The following is a 19,521-nucleotide window of genomic DNA, read 5'->3' on the forward strand; positions in this document are numbered from 1 at the left end:
ATAAAATTTGAGCAAACTATTGAAAAAAAACTACACCAACTTAAGGTGACCGTACACTTTTAGTCCGGAGGTCAATTATTTCATACTCTTTCACAGATAATGTTTGGTTCGATATTTGTACAGAAACTATTTTGTTTGTCAATCTTTAATTTTCAACAGTGGCAAACAATGTCAAACATCGAACATGGAAAAAATCGACTGAAATATTTAAGGTTGTCTTATTTACACCCTTATCATAGTTTTCGAACGAATAGGATACGTACGCAAATCCCATCCTTGTTTTCGTACGAGCCATTCGTCGTATTTTCAATTTACAGTCGTACTAGATCAAGTTATTGGTGTACTACATTATCGACATCGTTGACAGTCAGGAGGTGTTTACGTATCGAACGTGTTTAATTTATGATACAGAGTTATCTGAACGTTCGAGTTCGAGTTTGTAGTTTTGATTTGTGCGGTTTAATAAAAACGAAGTATAAAGCAGGTAAGATTTCTTAAAACATGTCCGGAAGATTTGTACTCTCAATAATATAATTGTTATAAATGGTTGAACGCAGATAATCTTCCGCTAGAGGAATAAGATCCGGCTGTTCTAAATTACAGATTGCCGGCTATCATACTATCGGACATGCAACCAGCGTGTCCGCTCTATTCGCTATGGACCAGTCATTGTTGGCATTGAGAAAATCCCTGCTCTGCAACCGCCGTCCTGTAGTAGCAGATGACCCTATTGTGTCAAATTTTGCAGCAAGGTTCTGTCGCAATTATGAGTTCAGCAACCGGAACCAACATGTTACCGTGAAAATCTACATAAGTGCAGATGAATAATGACAACAAGATACAGCAAACGAGGAAGAGCCAGAATGAGTTTCGGCAGGACCTACCTCTCGCCTGGACACAATCAAACTTTGTGGATTCGATGAAGATACGGCGTTGATTGAGGTATCTTTCAATTAGTCGACATGCTAGCACAAAATCAAGTCAACAGTAATATGATTGCTCAGCAACAATTTTTAATGCAAATTTTCAGCACAAAAACTAACAGACCGATATTTTGCGCCGATTGCTCATGAAAAACAACGTTGGGAATGCAACTGATCCACCACAAATGCAACAACAGCAACAATCAACCCAACAGCCGCACTATCCATCCCAACGTGAGCTTCAGTTCCATACCCAATTCATAATGCAGAACGCTTTGCTCCGTAGAAAAACTGCAGGAGCAACGCAAGGTGCTTTGTGATCAGAACAGTCGAATTGCTGCCGCCGTGATTAACAACGGTGAACCAAATGCAGCCGTGCAGCAATTCGTATAATCGATTTGTCTAAACATTCAGCGAAGTCTTTTGGATCTTAGTCAAACTGCTAACCGGCCGGTGACAAATATCCTAATGGTACATATTTCTTTGCAAAGCCGTCTGCAGGAGCAACTACCCTCCGTCACGCGAAAATTGTATCAAGAGAAACGTGGTTGTCCCATGAGCGCTAGAAGTTCTTAGAAAGCATCAAATTCTACGAATCAATTCCTACATATTACGAGAGAACGCCCATTCCAATGCACACAGGCTTCAATAGGAAACCACCGCCAGCTTCAGTTGCACCAACAGCAGGAACAGGTACAGCTAGTCATTCTAATGTTGTCATCTGCAGGCGCAAATGGTTTTTCAGGTCTGCTCAGTGGTGGAAGCCACGATGGTGATGACATAATAGGTTCGCTTGAGGAGGAGACATCGCACTGTAGGATCAGCTCGAGCGGGAGAAGCTGTCTAATAAGAATAAGTAATATGATCGCATTCGTAGAAGTACAAAGTCAATTAACCTATTTATTCATTCGCAGTGTCGACATCCAGAAGGTGATTTGACACTTGATAGTGCCAGGTCCGATGCAAATATGCGAACGCTAGGAAATATCCAAATTTACAGGTATATCTGATCACTATATTTCACTCAAATTGTATCTCATATCATCTTTCAATACTCCTCTTACAGAGAATACAAGGAATCACTGCGTCAGCGCAATCAGGTCCATATCTACCGACCCAAAGAGCAGCAAACCTATACACGTAGCCCTATTCCAAAAGTAATAAAGTTTTGATAAAACTCTTAAATAGTTTTGAGAGACCGACCGTACATGACTATTCGAATCGAACTAATGAGAAGTTGTATGAATTTTGTAGTAAACTGGAGTTTCTTTATTATCACACAAATATAAAATTTAGTTTCGCGAATAGTGCTAAAATTCATGAGCTTAGCTCGATCTATTGTTCGTGCAACTGAATAGATTAATGATTGAGTTGTTTTCTTTATCATTTTTTTTAGGAAAAATATGTAACTTCTCATTTTTCCAGCATTTGTGCAAGAAAACAACTGATAGCACCGATTCAACAATAATGATCAACACTAGACATTCTGATTTCTTCGTGTTAGGTTTTCTATATTTTGGTCTACTTTCTGCTTTCTACAATCTACAAATATCTGGGTTAATCTACGGCCGCTTCCTTCTTAGTTCCAATCACGTCGATCTGCAATCCCAATGCAGCTTTGTACATTTTTCTCCGACTTAAATCCAGAAAACTTTCCACAAGGTCTCCATCAATAAATCCCTCGCAACGTACCGTTTTCATTTCGGTGTGAAAACTACGCCAATACGAATACTCAATCTTGCCAACATTAGAGGCGAATGAACTGAAAAGTTTTAAGGCTCTCAAAGCCAAAAAAGAAGAAAAAGAATCTTGCCAACAGATTTGATTGTGTCAGTAAATTTTTCCTGTAACTTTCGAAGAAATTCACAATTCATAAGAATCGGGTGGTATTTGTGTGACCAGACCTATAGCCATGCCAAATAGCACACAACCCGTTGTCGCCGTCGTTCGCTCACCAATGTTTTGCATTACGATTGAACCTTGGCAGAATACATTCACCATATCACCGAGATGGAATTGAGCTACCTCTGGCATTTGCTGTTGTTCGTCGTCCGTTGTTGCGGCCCTTCAAATAAATAGAAAAATTGTTCGTATGATAAACCGAGCTACGGAAACCCTACTTACCCATCTTTTAGGTAAACAAGTAGATTTTGGTTGCTATCCGCCCCAAGGATGGCATCGTTATCTAATATTTCTACTGCTGTCATCCAATTTAGTTGTTAGTCGCGAGCGATCTCCTCAAAACTACCTTCCATTTGCTTGTACTGCAGCAGCGTGATAGATCGCACTAAATATCCAACCAAAATGAATTGCCTGTTCAAAAACAACTGACTGTTGAACTCAACGAGGGAATAGCAGGCGCCCTTGATTTCCTTTTCGCTAACTCGAGTGAGGGCTCCATTCATCCTACATTGGGTCTCTCGATTTACCAGTGCTGTGCCGACGATGTGATAAGTATTCGAATCATTACCCAACTCTGTCGAAATCAGTGGCATAATGTACTCAGTTTGCATGAATTGATGTGCATGTAGCACCTCGAAAGTAATCTGATCGATGATAAGTAGATTGTGAATCTCAGCTCTTGGCCAAACTCGGCATTGCTGGGTCCTGGCTTAAGCAGACCCATCTTGCTCAAGGAAGTTACATTTGTCGTCAGAGAAGACGCGCTTTGTCTCGAAAGAGTCAGGCCACTCGAGTCCTGAAGATCGTTACCGTTCGAAGTGCAACTTTTGAATCTCATCAATTGTACCAAGAATAACCGAATGTTGGGTACAAGAGCCAAACTGTCCTGATAAACTTCGACATTAAGTGAGCACATAAGATTTACTTCCTTCATTTGAGGAAACCAGCTTGTGGTTAGAGCGGTATATCACGGTTGGGCGATCCGAACAGGCGAACACGTTTGTTAATCTGTTAATCTGTTAGTATATTTCTCCATGAGGAAGTAAAACGTTGACCGCCTGCGAGCGCACACATTAAATAAAAGATACCTTCAAATAGAGCAAAATTGTCCTTATCCTCCAAATTTAATCCACATTTCACAATATTTTACACGAAGACTGCGAATCCCAAATCAAAACAACATTGGTAATGAAAAACATATGTCAAGGATGTCGATAAAACAGTTTACCAAACAAATCTAGTACACAGAAATACGGTCGTAAATGAGGATAGCTTTTTCTTTGACGACGTATCGTATCCGACGAATTAATATACGGATACGGCCGTAAATGAGAATGAGGGTGTTAGTGTCGAATATTTTTGATCAGTACATGTTGTATAAAAAAGTATAAAATTTTTCTGCCAAAAATAGTCAAATATTTGGCTTCGGTCAAACAGTGTATGAGCACTTTTAGTGTCCAACTTGAAATTTATAATCTTACTGCATGTCCAAAGAAAACTTAATCGTTTTTTTTGACGTAGGACTACGTCTTTCATTTCTATACCGGGGTGTAAAACCAAAGTTTCGAGAACGAAAGCGTTACGCTGGAGACCGAGATTTTGAGCGTTAATAGCTCTTAAACAACTGAACGAAATGGTATGATAAACACTTCATTTGAAAGATAAAATGTCTACGCGTCATATACTTGTTACTTTTTGATCCAAAAACTTGTTTCAATAGTCTTAAAATTGCTTTCAAAACAGGCTATTGAAATCACCAATCGGTATATAAGCGAGCGCCGCTCGTAAACCCACTCAGTTATGATTGAACAGCGATTGGAGCATGTTGTCGCTGTTGTTGTGAAGCTAATTTCGTTTATCATGAAAACGCTGATGAACGGTGTCACCAAGAGCCTGTTTGTGCACCTAAGGCCAAAAGGGAATCCATCAGGAGGAGAGTGATGCCACGGTTCCGCTTGAAACATCGGAGCAGCCGCCACACACACACACATACACGCGCGGAATTCTCGTTGCTATCATCGTTGCTGAAAAATAATCTGCCAGTTCCCCTGGGAATTGAAAAATACATTCATGCGAAAGAGTTTATTTTAATGTCTTCTATCCATATAACACTGTGACCAAATACATTTGGTTTTGTTATTTTTCAATCAATCGCAATTAACAGGAAAGCTTCTGAATATTTTTTTCCCCATCAGTGGAAATTTTCGTATCCAATATTGGATGCATAACATGAAAAACGGAAAATGTTTCACATCGCGAAAATCAAGTCATTTTCGAGCGATTATTTGCTTTCTACTCATATAATGCTGCGACCAAATACATTTCGTTTTGGATTTTTTCAATCAAGTGCGATTAACGTAAGACCATGTCTTTCGGCAATTTATTAGAGGTGCAATGAATCTTTAGGAATTCCCGCTCTACGCGCACTGGCAAACAATGTTTACTCAACAATTTCTCAAACTAGAAATGGGTGTTGTGAGAAAGGATTAGCGAACGCGAAAACGACAAACGGGAGAAAGATACGTTTGGAGGTTGAAGGAAATTGGCAGAAAACTTCTTCATTCTATCATTCAAATAATGTGATTCATACCACATCGTTTTGCCAGAAAGAGATTATTAATGCTCAAAGGAGGAATCGAGTCCTCCGAGGAAATTACCCAGCGCAAATTAGAGTCGACTATCGATTGCGGCATTCGTACACAAATAATTTTATAATGCAGTTTCACCAAAGTGATTTCTTCGGATATATTCACTACATCATGTCATGTATTTCATATTCTTCATTAAGAAATCCATATCCATGGCACCTATCGGTAACGAATTATTATCGAAACCACGATTTTCGCTAAATGCTCCTTTCAGTTCGGCCTGTAAAAAACTTTTCTGAACTCTAATCCATCAAATTTGGAGCCCTGAAAAGGGCCGTTGATTATATGCTAAGCTAATATAGCACGCTCTCCTCGGATACGATGGGCCAGCTGGATGTCCTTGGGCATGATGTGACGCGTTTTGCATGGATAGCACACAAATTGGTATCTTCGAATAAGCCTCCTGCAGCGTCATAACCGTGGAACTTTGGAAACGCAAGTCGGTTTTGAAGTTCTGAGCAATTCCACGAACCAAATGCTGCAAAGGTAGATTGCGGATCAGCTATTCGGTCGACTTCTGATAGCGATGAATTTCACGCAAAGTTCCCGGTCGATAGCGATGTGGCTTCTTCACCTGCGGCTGGTGCGCTTATCCGAGCTGACTTCGTGTGCCTTACCACCGAATGACTAACGAGCTGTCTGCGAAAGACTAACGAGCTCGAGTCCTCACGGTGCGAGAGTAGAGTAAGAAATGAACGAAAGCAAAGGAAGCGTCATTTTATAAACCATAAAAGTACAGAATCTAAATCCCACCCTTATTATATTCGTGAGTATACAGTAAGCTTATATAATAAAGAGGGTGGGGTTTACATTCGATTCTTTTATGTTTTATAAAATGACACTTCCCTTGCTTTCGTTCATTTCTTACTCTACTCTCGCACCGTGACGACTCGTTTGTTTGGGACCAAGCAGATAGCAGGTTAGTCTTTCAGTGGTAAGGCACACGAAAGCAGCTCGGATAAGCGCACCAGCCGCAGGAAGCGTGAAGAAGCCACATCGCTATCGACCGGGAACTTTGCGTGAAATTCATCGCTATCGGAAGTCGACCGAATTGCTAATCCGCAAGCTACCTTTGCAGCTTTTGGATCGTGGAATTGCTCAGGACTTCAAAACCGACTTGCCCTTCCAAAGTTCCGCGGTTATGACGCTGCAGGAGGCTTATTCGAAGATACAAATTTATGTGCTATCAACGTAAAACGCGTCACATAATGCCTAAGGACATTCAGCTGGCCTGTCGAATCCAAGGAGAGGGTGCGATATTAGCTTAGCATATGATCAACGGCCCTTTTCAGGGCTCCAAATTTGATGGATTAGAGTTCAGAAAAGTTTTTTGCAGGCCAAACTGAAATGAGAATTTTCGTTTGGATGCCATACAGCATCGAGAAAATTCCGGAAAGATCTAATCGTTGCTGAAAAATAATCTGCCAGTTCCCGGGGAATTAAAGAATACATCCATGCGAAAGAGTTTATTTTAATGTTTTCTAATTATATGGCGAACACAGCGACCAAATACATTTGATTTCGTAATTTTTCAATCAAGTGTAATTAGCTGGAAAGCTTCTGAAGATTATTCTTTCCCATCAGTAGGATATTTTCGTATCCAATAATGGATGCATAACATGAAAAACGGAAAATGTTTCGTATCGCCAAAATTATATAATTTTCAATCGATTATTGCTCAGTCGCCGAAATTTTCATACTCAGAGAGTTCATTCTCCTCTAGTTTGCCTTCCAAATTGCCATCGTAAACCACACCTTCTCTCGATTCAATCACGCACGAAAAGCATACTGAAATGATATTCTGGTGGTGAAACCCATTCATTTTTCGTGAGGCGTCGTTTGTGCACGACGTAACGTGATAAGGGGGAAGGGGTTAGATGTTGCGTACTTTCTGTTTATTAGAGATAGGAATATGCGTTACGAAAGGGGGGGGAGGTTCAAAATCCGGATTTTTGCGTTACGTAATTTGTGCACGACGCCTGAGGACATCGACAAGACAACATCGTTACTGAACGAGCTGAACGGCGAGGGATCGAGGTATTAATTACCTGGCTTGACCTGACCTGAAATGCAATCAGTTTGTTTTAACTGTGAGGGAGCGCAGAAAAGCCGATCGATCAGAAGGAGAAGAGAAGGTGACCAAGAGAGTATCAGCATCGAAATACGGTTCCTCGGGAAGACATAGAAGCAGCCGCCACACACACACATACACGCGCGCAACTCTTTTCGTTTGCTGGTTATCGAGAGGAAACCTGGAAAGAAATGATCGTTGCTGAAAAATAATCTGCCAGTTCCCCTTGGAATTGAAAATTACATTCAAGCGAGTTTATTTTAATGTTTTCTATCCATATAATACTGCGACCACATACATTTGGTTTTGTGATTTGTCAATCAAGTGCAGTTAACAGGAAAGCTTCTGAAGATTATTCTTCAGAACAAGGTTTTTTGTATCCAATATTGAATGCATAAAACCTTGAGTCTTCAAAGTAACACTCTCGTTTTTGAAGTCACCCAAATATTTATTTATTCATTCATTCAGGATGGATTTAGATTCAACTTCAAACAAATGATCTCTAAATCAACGATAGTCCTACGTCACCCTTGCGGTTATACCATAGATATAACCCACTTCCTGTTTTTTGACGTGGGACTACGTCTAACCGGAATATATCACCCTTATCATAGTTTTCGAACGAATAGGATACGTACGCAAATCCCATCCTTGTTTTCGTACGAGCCATTCGTCGTATTTTCAATTTACAGTCGTACTAGATCAAATTATTGGTGTACTACATTATCGACACCGTTGACAGTCAGGAGGTGTTTACGTATCGAACGTGTTTAATTTATGATACAGAGTTATCTGAACGTTTGAGTTTAATAAATTAAAAACTTAATAAAAACGAGATATAAAACTGGTAAGATTTCTTAAAACATGTCCGGACGATTTGTACTCTGAATAATATGATTGTTCGAAATTGTTGAACGCAGATAATCTTACGCTAGAGGAATAAGATCCGGCTATTCCAAATTGCGGATTGCCGGCTATCATACTATCGGACTTGCAACACGTCTGTATCCGCCCCATTCGACGACTAGTAAGCTATTGGCACTGAAAAAATCCCTGTTATGCAACCGCCGTCCGGTAGCAGTAGATGACTCTATGTGTAAAAATTTGCAGCAAGGTTCCGTCGCAATTACGAGTTCAGCAACCGGAACCAACATGTTACTGTGAAAATCTACATAAGTGCAGATGAACAACGACACCAAGATACAGCAAACGAGGAAGAGCCATAATGGGTGTCGGCAGGACATACCTCTCGCCTGGGCACAATCGAACTTTGTGGATTCGATGAAGATACTTCAACCAAGGCCTCGCCAATCGATTAGTCGCCGAATGCTCATAAAAAAACAACGTTGAGAATGCAACTGATCCTGATTTCTCTGCAAAGCCGACTGCAGGAACAACTACTCTCCGTCTCTCAAATTGTGTCAACAGAAACGTGGTCCCATGAGCGCTAGAACTTCTTAGGAAACATCGAATTCTACAGATCAATTCTTACATGTTACGAGAGAACTGGATTCTTACAATGCATTTACCAGTGCAGAAATGGTTATATTTTGCAACATTCAAATTTAATGATGTTTTGTACTATATATTACCGTTCCTCATGATTGTATTTTTATATGTTTGTGGTTTTTCTTAATAACGTGTTTCGTTCCATCATTGTTATATTTTTTTATGCAAGCGGAATTTCGATACAAATTCTCACTATCTAATTTATATTCTGCAAAATTGCACCGATTGATTTGTCGTTAGGTTTTTAATTTATTATTATAAGACGATTGTAAATTATAGAAACGAATGTTAATTTTTTTTCGCTTTGTTATTTTTTGACACTACAATCGCTTAATATTTTCTGCAAAACCAAGCGTTAGCATCTTGTATATTGCCTAAAAACTGTCTTACAGAGGTCGGCGCTCGTCGAAAAATTCCTCCGGTAGCCTGTTGGACGGTACCCGGAACAGACGTGCTCATTTCGATTCTGGATACAACACAAGTGATGGAGGTTTCGTTAGTAAGCGTTAGTCACAGGAGGGTCCGGACGATAGTGGTGGCACCTATTCGCCCAAATGGTCGCCCATTCCAATCCACATATGCTTTAGTGGGAAACCACCACCAGCTTCAGTTGCACCAACAGCAGCAACATTTTCCTGTTGTCATCTGCGGGTACAACTGGTCTTTCAGTTCTGCTCAGTGATGAAAGCCACGGTGGTGGTGGCATAATACGTTCGCTTGAGGAAGAGTTCAAGAAAGGCATCGCGCTGCAGGATCAGCTTGAGCGAAAGAAACTGTCGAATAAGAATAAGTAATATGATCGCATTCCAAGATCAACTAACCTATTTATTAATTCGTAGGGTCGATATTTCTTCAGAATATGATTTGACACTTGAAAGTGTCAAGTCCGATGAGAAAATACGAACGCTAGGAAATATCCAACCTTATAGGTATACCTGATCACTTTGAATGAAATATAAATTGTATCCCATAACATATTTTAATATTCCTCCAATACAATATTCATGACTAATCGTTATTTTAAACAATAGTAAACAATACGTTCATTGAAATTTCTTTATTACCCTACAAACATGAAATTATTTTTCGCGACCATTGCTGAAATTCATGAGCTTGCTCGATCTTCGTCCAGCAGCCAGTTCGAACATCTCTTTGAATGAGTTGATTTATTAATTAACTTTTTTAGAAAAATTTGTAACTTCTCATTTTGTCAACCAGAAAACAACTGATAGCATCCATTCAATAATAATGATCAACACTGGACATCCTGATGTATCCATGTGAGGTCTTCTATAATCTTGATCATATCATGTACGGCCGCTTCCTTCTTAGTTCCATCCACGTCGATCTGCAATTTTCAACAGATTTGATTGTGTCAGTCAAATTTCCCTGTTATATTCGAAGAAATTCATAATTCATAATAATCGGGTGGTATTTGTGTGACCAGACCAATTGCATCGCTGACTTTGTCAAATAGCACCAACCCGTTGTCGCCGTCGTTCGCTCACCAAAGTTTTGCATCACGAGCGAACCGTGGCGGAATACATTCACCATATCACCGAGATCGCATTGAGCAACCTTTGGTACTTGCTATCGTTCGTCGTCCGTTGCTGCGGCCCTTCAAATAAAAACAAAAATTGTTCGTATTATAAACAGAGCTACGGAAATCCTACTTACCCATCTTTTAGGCAAACAAATAGATTGTTCTGTTATCCGCCCGAGGAAATCACTGTCATCCAATTTGGTTAATAGTCGCGAGCGATCTTCTCAAAATTACCTCCAGCGTGACAGATCGCATCAAATCACCCACCAAAATGAAGGCGGCTGTAAAAAAAACCATTACTCTGAGGAATCCAAGTGATTGCATTAATTTTGTTTACCCTTGGTTTTACAATATATGCCAACACGTTATTGAAATGGTTACATGCAAGTCGCAAATTCTTATCATCAGTCCACTCATACAATCGTACAGTTGAATTGATGCTAGCTAATACACGACGGTTAAACTCAATGAGAGAACAGCACGCGCCCTTGATTCCCTTCTCGCTAACTTGAGTGAGGGCTCCATCCGCGTAGTGATAGATGATAATCCTTCCTACTTTGGGTTCTGGTTCCGCTTGATGTACCAGTGCTGTGCCGACGATGCAATAAGTATTCGAGTCGTTACCCAACTTCGCCGAAATCAGTGACATAGTATACTCCGTTTGCATGAATTGATGTGCATGTAGCAACTCGAACGTATTCTGATCGATGATAAGTAGATTGTGAATTTCAACTTCTTGACCAAACTCGGCACTACTGGCTCCTGGCTTAAGCAGTGCCATGTTGCTCGAGTAAGTTACATTTGTCGTCTGAGTTGAAGCGCTCTGTCTCGAAGGAGTCAGACCACACGAGTCCTGAAGAGAAGCTTCCTGGTCCCATTTGTACCGTTCGAATGTGTAACTTTTGAATTTCATTAATTGTACCAAGAATAACTGAATATTCGGTTGCAAGAGCCAAACTGTCCTGATACGCTCCGGCATTAAGTGAGCACATATGATTTACTTCCTTCAGGTTGACATTTGAGAAAACCGCTGCCGAATGGTTCCGAACGGCTGGAGCTTTCGTTCAAGACTGAATGTGACAGTGCTGAGGGAAAAGAATGTTATTATTGTGAACATGTACAATTGGCCGTTTCATACCTCTTGTGCTCCGACTTGCCTGCTTCAATTTCGATATAATGAATGTCGCACGCAAGCTGACATGAATTTCACGCGACTACACTAATGCACTTATCTTCCCGCGGATTCCATTCACATATCATCGATTCGTTGTCACATTGGATCAATCGTGCTGTTATGGAGTAACCTGAATAATTTGGCCATTGATATTCGCACAGTAAAATGTCTGCGGATCACTCAGAAAACCGGGAATTCCCGTTTTTTCCAGACAAAAACTGTACCCAATGTAGGAATCTCAAATGAAAACAAAACAGAAGTGAAAAAATAAAAAAAACATCTTTCACCGATGTCGATAAAACAGTTTACCAAAATGAATCTAGTACACAGAAATACGGCCGTAAATAAGGATAGCGTATCCGTATATTGACGACGTATCGTATCCGACGAATCAATATACGGATACGGCCGTAAATGAGAATAAGGGTGTATATATATATATATATATATATATATATATATATATATATATATATATATATATATATATATATATATATATATATATATATATATATATATATATATATATATATATATATATATATATATATATATATATATATAATCCCCCTTATCATAGTTTTCGAACGAATAGGATACGTACGCAAATCCCATTCTTGTTTTCGTACGAGTCATTCGTCGTATTTTCAATTTACAGTCGTACTAGATCAAGTTATTGGTGTACTACATTATCGACATCGTTGACAGTCAGGAGGTGTTTACGTTTACAATGTTAAATGCAAATTCTCAGGAAAAACCAACAGACCGGTATTTTGCGCCGAATGCTGATGAAAAACAACGTTGAGAATGCAACTGATCCACCACAAATGCAACAACAGCAACGATCAACCCAACAGCCGCGCTATCCATCCCAACGTAAGCTTCAGTTCCATACCCAATTCATAATGCAGAACGCTTTACTCATTAAAAAACTGCAGGATCAACGCAAGACGCATGGTGATCAGAACAGTCGAATTGCTGCCGCTGTGATTAACAACGGTGAACCAAATGCAGCTGTGCAGCAATTCATACAAACATGCAGCGAAGTCTTTTGGTTCTTAGTCCAACTACTAACCGACCGGTGATATATTTCTACAAATTTCTCGGCAAAGCCGACTGCAGGAGCATCTACCTTCCTTCACGCACAAATTTTGTCAACAGAAATGTGGTGGTCCATGAGCGCTAGAACATCTTAGGAAGCATCGAATTTCACAGATCAATTATTACATGTTACGAGAGAACCGGATTCTTACAATGCATTTACCAGTGCAGAAATGGTTATCTCTTGCAACATTCAAATTTAATGTTGTTTTGTACTATATATTACCGTTATTTATATGATCACATTTTTATATGTTTGTGGATTTTCTTTTTCTTTTATTACCTTTTATAATAACGTGCTTCGTTTCATATTAGTATGAGACGATTGTTTATAAATTATAGGAACGAATGTTCATTCTTTTCGCTTTGTTATTTTTTGAGACTGCAATTGGTAAATATTTTTCGGAAAAGCCTTTGTTTACCCTCACCACTAGCAAGCGTTAGCATCTTGTATATTGCCTAAAAACTGGCTCAACTATTCTCATATGAAACTTTTACCCCTAGCTTCGCGTTCGAGGTCTCGAGGAGAAATCGAAAAGTGGTTTCGATGGGCACGCTACCCTACAGAAGTCGGCATTCTCGTCGGAAAATTCCTCCAGAAGTTGGACGGTACCCGGAACAGATTTGCTCACGTCGATTTTTCGATGGTATGCTTGATCCTAGGAAGATCCGATTGATAGTGGCGGCACCTATTCGCCCAAATGGTCGCCCACTCCAATGCACACAGGCTTCAGTGGGAAACCAACACCAGCTGTGGTTCCTCTGTTGTTATCTGCAGATGGAAATGGTCTTTCAGGTCTGCTCAGTGATGAAAGCCACGGTGGTGGTGTCATAATAGATTCGCTTGAGGCGGAGCTCAAGAAAGGCATCACACTGCAGGATCAGCTCGAGCGAAAGAAACTGTCGAATAAGAATGAGTAATATGATTGCATTCGGAAGAGTCAACTAACGTTCCGTTCTCGTTTCGGTGTGGAAACTAAGCTAATACGAATAATCAATTCTGCCAACAGATTTGTTTATGTCAGTCAAACTTTCTTGTAACTTTCGAAGAAATTCATAGTTCATAATCAGGTGGTATTCGTGTGACCAGATCAATTGCACCGCTGATTATGCCAAATAGCACACAGCCCGTTGTCGGCGTCGTTCGCTCACCGATGTTGTGCATCACGAACGAACCGTGGAGGAATATATTCATCATATCACTGAGATGGGATTAAGCTACCTCTGGTATTTGCTGTCGTTCGTCATCCGTTGTTGCACCCCTTCAAATAAATACAAAAATTGTTCATATGATAAACCGAGCTACGGAAATCCTACTTACCCATCTTTTAGGCAAACAAATACATTGTTGCTGTTATCCGCCCCGAGGAAGGCACCGCTATCTAATATTTTTACTGCTGTCATTCAATTTGGTTTATAGTCGCGAGCGGTCTCCTCAAAACCAAGGCGCCTAGAAGTATATACTAAGGTGGGCCAACTTGCTAAAACCACTCTTCAGCCATCTTGGAAGTCTACTGTGTTTTGTTTGTAAACAAAACACAATACGCTATTGCCGAAGGTCGCTCGTGATCAGTCTGTCTCTTTCACGGTACAAGCAAATAATTCCCCTTCTACTTTCTTCCGTGCTGTTTTCATATACCGCTCCCCTAACCAACTTAGTGACGAAACGGTCTCACCTAGTACCATAGACCCGTCTTGCTCAAAACAACTTTCCGTTGGAAAGCCAATCAATGAGTACATATAGAGGTGGAGCAGTAGGCGAAGTATATCTAAATTGGCAAGCAAAATATCGTGCCGTAATTTTTTGCATTTACTATGGAATGTATATGGAAGATACAAAACAATGTTCAAAGTACTCACGGTTGCATGATAATTTGAGCCAAAATTCTCATGAAATCATTCAACTGGTTGTTTTTTTAACAAATGGCAATTATAACGTGGTTTATTTCGATTATTCATGTGGTAAAAAGATCCAGAGAGCAGCCGTATGCTTAGTTCTTGAAAGCAGTAACATTTCCGGTGAAATTTTGATTAATTGGCGATTATTATCTCACAACATATACACCGACACTGAGAGACTTCGAAACATACACTTCATAACGGTAAAATAATGAAACTTCGTTTGTTTCTATGAACGTGCGGGAGTGAAAATGGCATATGGAAATATAACTTTTATCCGTCTTTTTCGACGTGATTTCACAAATATTCACTCCCAGCTATCACATTAACCACATATTCAGCGGGAGCTCTACGAAAATGTTGATAAATTACTTCCTGAAAATAGCATTTTTATATGGATGCGGTGGGCAATCAAAGATAAACACGACGACTGACGTCACTATTTGCGAAATAGTTATGGCAGCGCATGCTATGTCGCTCGAAACTCGACCATCTTCATTACCTTTTTTCCAGGACATTGAAAGCCAATGCAGCAGCGTGATAGATCGCATCAAATCACCCACCAAAATAGAGCCGCCTGTTCAGAAAGAACGTTACTCTGAGGAAGACAAGTGATTACATTAATCTAGCTTACCCCAAATTTTACAATATAATGCCAACACATTATTGAAATGGAAATGGCATTCAAGTCGCAGATCCTTATCATCAGTCCATTCATGCAATCGTACTTTTTAATTGAGGCTAGCCAATACTCGGCCGTTGAACTCAACGAGGGAATTGCACGCACCCTTGATGTCTTTCTCGCTAGTGATAGATGATAATCCTTCTTACTTTGGGTTCTAGTTCCTCTGGATTGACCAATGCTGTGCCGACAATGTAAAAGTATTCGAATCGTTACACAACTACACCGAAATCAGTGACATAGTCTACTCCGTTTGCATGAATTGAGGTGCATGTAGCACCTCGAACGTATTCTGCTCGTTGATTTGTAGATTTGAATTTCAGCTTCTTAGCCGAACTTGGCATTGCTGGCTCCTGGATTAAGCAGACCCATGTTGTTTGAGGAAGTTACATTTGTCGTCAGAGTTGGCGCGCTCTATCTCGAAGGAGTCAGTCCACTCGAGTCCTGAAGATCCATTCGCATCGTTATAACACCGAAACGACGTACCGACTCACCCATTGGTACCGTTAGAATGTGCAACTTTTGAACCTCATCAATTATACCAAAAATAACCGAATTTTTGATTGCAAGAGTCTGATCGGCATTTAGTGAGCACATATGATTTACTTCTTTCACGTTGACATTCGAGAAAACCAACTTGTTGTTAGAACTGTAAATATCGGTTAGGCAATCAGAACAGGCGAACACGTTTGTTGTCGAAAGTGACCGGAAAATTTTCAGAAGTCAGCTGGATTCCAAGCGTAACTTTCTTTGGTCTATTCCTCTGTTGGTCCGTCTTCGAGTGCGCACAATAAATAAGAGATACCCTCAAAGTAATCCATCAAAATAGAGCGAAGAATTGGTTCTAAAATAAAAAACAAACAATAAATCCATTTTTTCCGAGATGTTTCTCATAATCATACCTCCTCCGAGTTTCTCAGTGTGAACAAATTCAAGATTAGGTATGCGAAGGATGCAAACATAAATATCGGTCCAAAAACCTACTGCAACCAGTTTTGAACGGCTGGAGCCTTCATTCATGGGTGAGTGTGATAGTGCTGAGGGAAAAGAACGTTATTATTGTGAACATGTGCAATTAGCCGTTTCATACCTCTTTTGCACCAACTTGTCTGCTTTAATTGCGATGTAATGTCGTAGGCAGTTGCACACAAGCTGGCATGAATTTCACGCGAATACGCCAATGCGCTTATCATCCGGCGGATTCCATTCACATACTATCGATTTGTTATCACATTAGATCAATCGTGCTGTCATTGGAGTAACACGATAAATTTGCCTATAATCGATATTCGCACAACAAAATGTCTGTAGGAAATTGGGAACCTCGGTTTTTTTTCTGTTTCTTCCTCCAATAAAGACTGTACACAATGCTCCTAATCGAAAACAAAAGTGTAAAAATAAAAAAAAACATCTGTCATCGATGTTGATAATGTAGTTTGCTCAAGTAAATCTAGTACACAGAAATACGGCCGTAAATGAGGATAGCTTTTTCTATGACGACGTATCGAATCCGACGAATGAATATACGGATACGGCCGTAAATGAGAATAAGGGTGAATATAATGAAAACCTAAACATTGAATATGCAGGAAAAAATGAAAAATTTTGAACGCTTATAACTTGAACATTTTTTACTGGATCAGAAAGATGTTTGCATCAATTGATAGGGAATATTTCTACGCATCTATCGCCTAACGAAATTATATTTTGCATTAGATAAACAATTGAATAACTGTAAAATATTAGGCGTTTTCTAAACGCCCTAACTGCCCCGTTTTGACTGGCCCGATTCATGGTTCCCCTAACACAGCCATCAAAACCAAGCAGCCTTGGTGAAATCGGCATTGCAAATACATGAAAGTAGGGGGACTCTTGTTCTCACCGAAAAATGTTCCCTAACACAGACTTCTAAACCACGCAGCGATGGAGAAATCGGTATTACGAACACATGAAAGTAGGGGAGGCTTTTGTTCCCACCGAAATGTGTTCCCTAACAGAGATCTCTAAACTAAGGTGCCTGGAGGAAATCGGCATTTCAAATTCATGCAAGTCAGGGGTATTTCTGTTCCGACTGAAATGTGTTTCCCTAACACATACTTCAAATCCATGGAGCGTGGGGAAATTAGCATTGTGAATTCATACAAGTCGGGGGTATTTTTGTTCCAATTGAAATGTGTTTCCCTAACGCAGACTTCAAAACCAAGGTTTCTGGGGAATCGGCTCTGCAAATAAATGCAAACTGCGAGTACTTTTGTCCTCGCTAGCCTTTGTGCAGACTGGAATATGTCTGTCCTAATACGATGTTCTAAACTTAGTAACCTGGGAAAATCGTGCAGACACTAGAAGCGAACGAACTTTCCAGTTTCAAGCAAATTACGTACGATTGCGAGATGTAAGATTCAGAGGGAAATGTAAAATAAAATAATCGTTTGATAATTCTTCCGTACATATATTTTGTCCTAGGCATCATACCAAACGCAAAAGGTCTGTCATTAAATTTACTTTTAACAAAGAACATAATCTATCACAATGCATGAATTGACTTTACATGGCATTATACAATCTTTTTTACTCACAAAGCAAATATATGGAATTCAATTGAATTTGGAAACTGCTTCATTCTATCAAGAATTTAATCAATACAAACGAATGATTGCTAAGCTAAGGTAGTCCCACGTCAACCTTGCGGTTATATCATAGACTAGCTGACCCGGCAAACTTCGTCCCGCCCAAAATCAATACCTTCAAACATTCACGTTTTCTTACTATGAGCAAATTCATGGGTCCAATCGCAGAACTGTTCTTTGATTGATCTTCTAATCGACCTCATTGAATTTACCTTTTACTATAAAATTCCTAGTGTTTCTAACAAAACTTATCGTTATAATATCAGATTATTTTCAGACATAATTCTCGTTCATGATTTTTCAACCACTTGCAAATAACATGTTTCTCCGTTACATGGAATAAATGTTTATACAGACAATATGATAGAATAAAGGCAGCCCTAAATCGGGCAATTCTTTCCTCGAGTTCTGCTCTTATCAACACATCCGGCGATCCTTTTTTTGGTATAGATAGAAGACGATATAGTAGTGAGTTTCATCACATTAAATTCCATTTCCAGTTTCGAACAAAGATCAATTTCGCTAGCGCAAACATCAAATAGAATAACAGCACTTGTCACTATGTAAATTTAGAACATATGGGAATTTAATTTTCTGAATTTTCCGAATTTTCCCTTTTTCCTTCAAAGTTTTCCGAAAATTTTCAATTGTCATGTTTGGTTGAAATATGTATAATATTTTTATGGGACCCCTCTTCATTCCAGAGAAGGGACGGGTGTCACACCATTATAGAAACATTTCTCACACACAAAAACCTCGAGTTATGCAGAAGTTTGTGTTTCGTTTGTCTGGCAGCCCCCCTATTTATTGCTCCCTAAAACCTCAATATGCCCAATTTGGTTCCATTTGCTTGATTAATTCTCGAGTAATTCAGAAATTTGTGTTTCATTTGTATGGCAGCCTCCCCTTAGAGAAAAGGGGTGAATATCTAACCACCATAGAATCATTTATTGCACCCTAAAACCTTCACACGGCAAATTTCGCTTCATTTGCTTGATTAATTCTCGATTAATGCAGGAATTTGTGTTTCATTTGTATGGCAGTCCCCCCTCAGAGAGGGGGGTGGAGAGTGTAACTACCATAGAAACATTTATTGCATTCTAAAACCTCCATATGACTGCAGCTCCCTCTTAAAGAGGGGGATAGAGAGTCTCACCACCATAGAAACATTTGTTGCACCCTAAAACCTCCATATGCCTAATTTGGTTCCATTTGCTTGAATAATTCTCGAGTAATGCAGAAATTTGTGTTTCATTTGTATGGCAGCCCCCCTTAGAGAGGGGGGTGAAGAGTCTAACCACAATAGACACATTTATTGCAGCCTAAAACCTCAATATGCCTAATTCGGTTTCATTTACTAGATTAATTTCCGAGTAATGAAGAAATTTGTGTTTAATTTGTATGGCAGCCCCCCCTTAGAGAAGGGGGAGGGGTCTCAA

The 19,521-nt window shown here is 39.7% G+C and overlaps 1 protein-coding gene and 1 pseudogene across 2 annotated transcripts in view; one reads left to right on the forward strand and one right to left on the reverse strand.

The window, feature by feature from the left end:
* The first annotated feature begins 376 nt into the window (after positions 1-376).
* LOC129770909 (uncharacterized) overlaps positions 377-19,521 on the forward strand; it is a 93,144-nt gene continuing 73,999 nt past the window's right edge. Inside the window, exons 1-5 of one of the 2 annotated variants that reach the window (XM_055774101.1) lie at positions 377-484; positions 604-942; positions 1,031-1,616; positions 1,669-1,779; positions 1,838-1,923. The gene's annotated coding sequence lies outside the window, so the exon portion shown is untranslated. Of the gene's footprint in view, positions 485-603; positions 943-1,030; positions 1,780-1,837; positions 1,924-19,521 lie in introns of both variants that reach the window. The other variant, XM_055774099.1, reaches the window with a different exon arrangement.
* The window catches only part of LOC129770911 (DNA damage-binding protein 1-like), a 36,492-nt pseudogene continuing 27,416 nt past the window's right edge, over positions 10,446-19,521 (reverse strand).

Source organism: Toxorhynchites rutilus, chromosome 2 (genome assembly GCF_029784135.1).
Source record: "Toxorhynchites rutilus septentrionalis strain SRP chromosome 2, ASM2978413v1, whole genome shotgun sequence".
Lineage (NCBI taxonomy): Eukaryota > Metazoa > Arthropoda > Insecta > Diptera > Culicidae > Toxorhynchites > Toxorhynchites rutilus.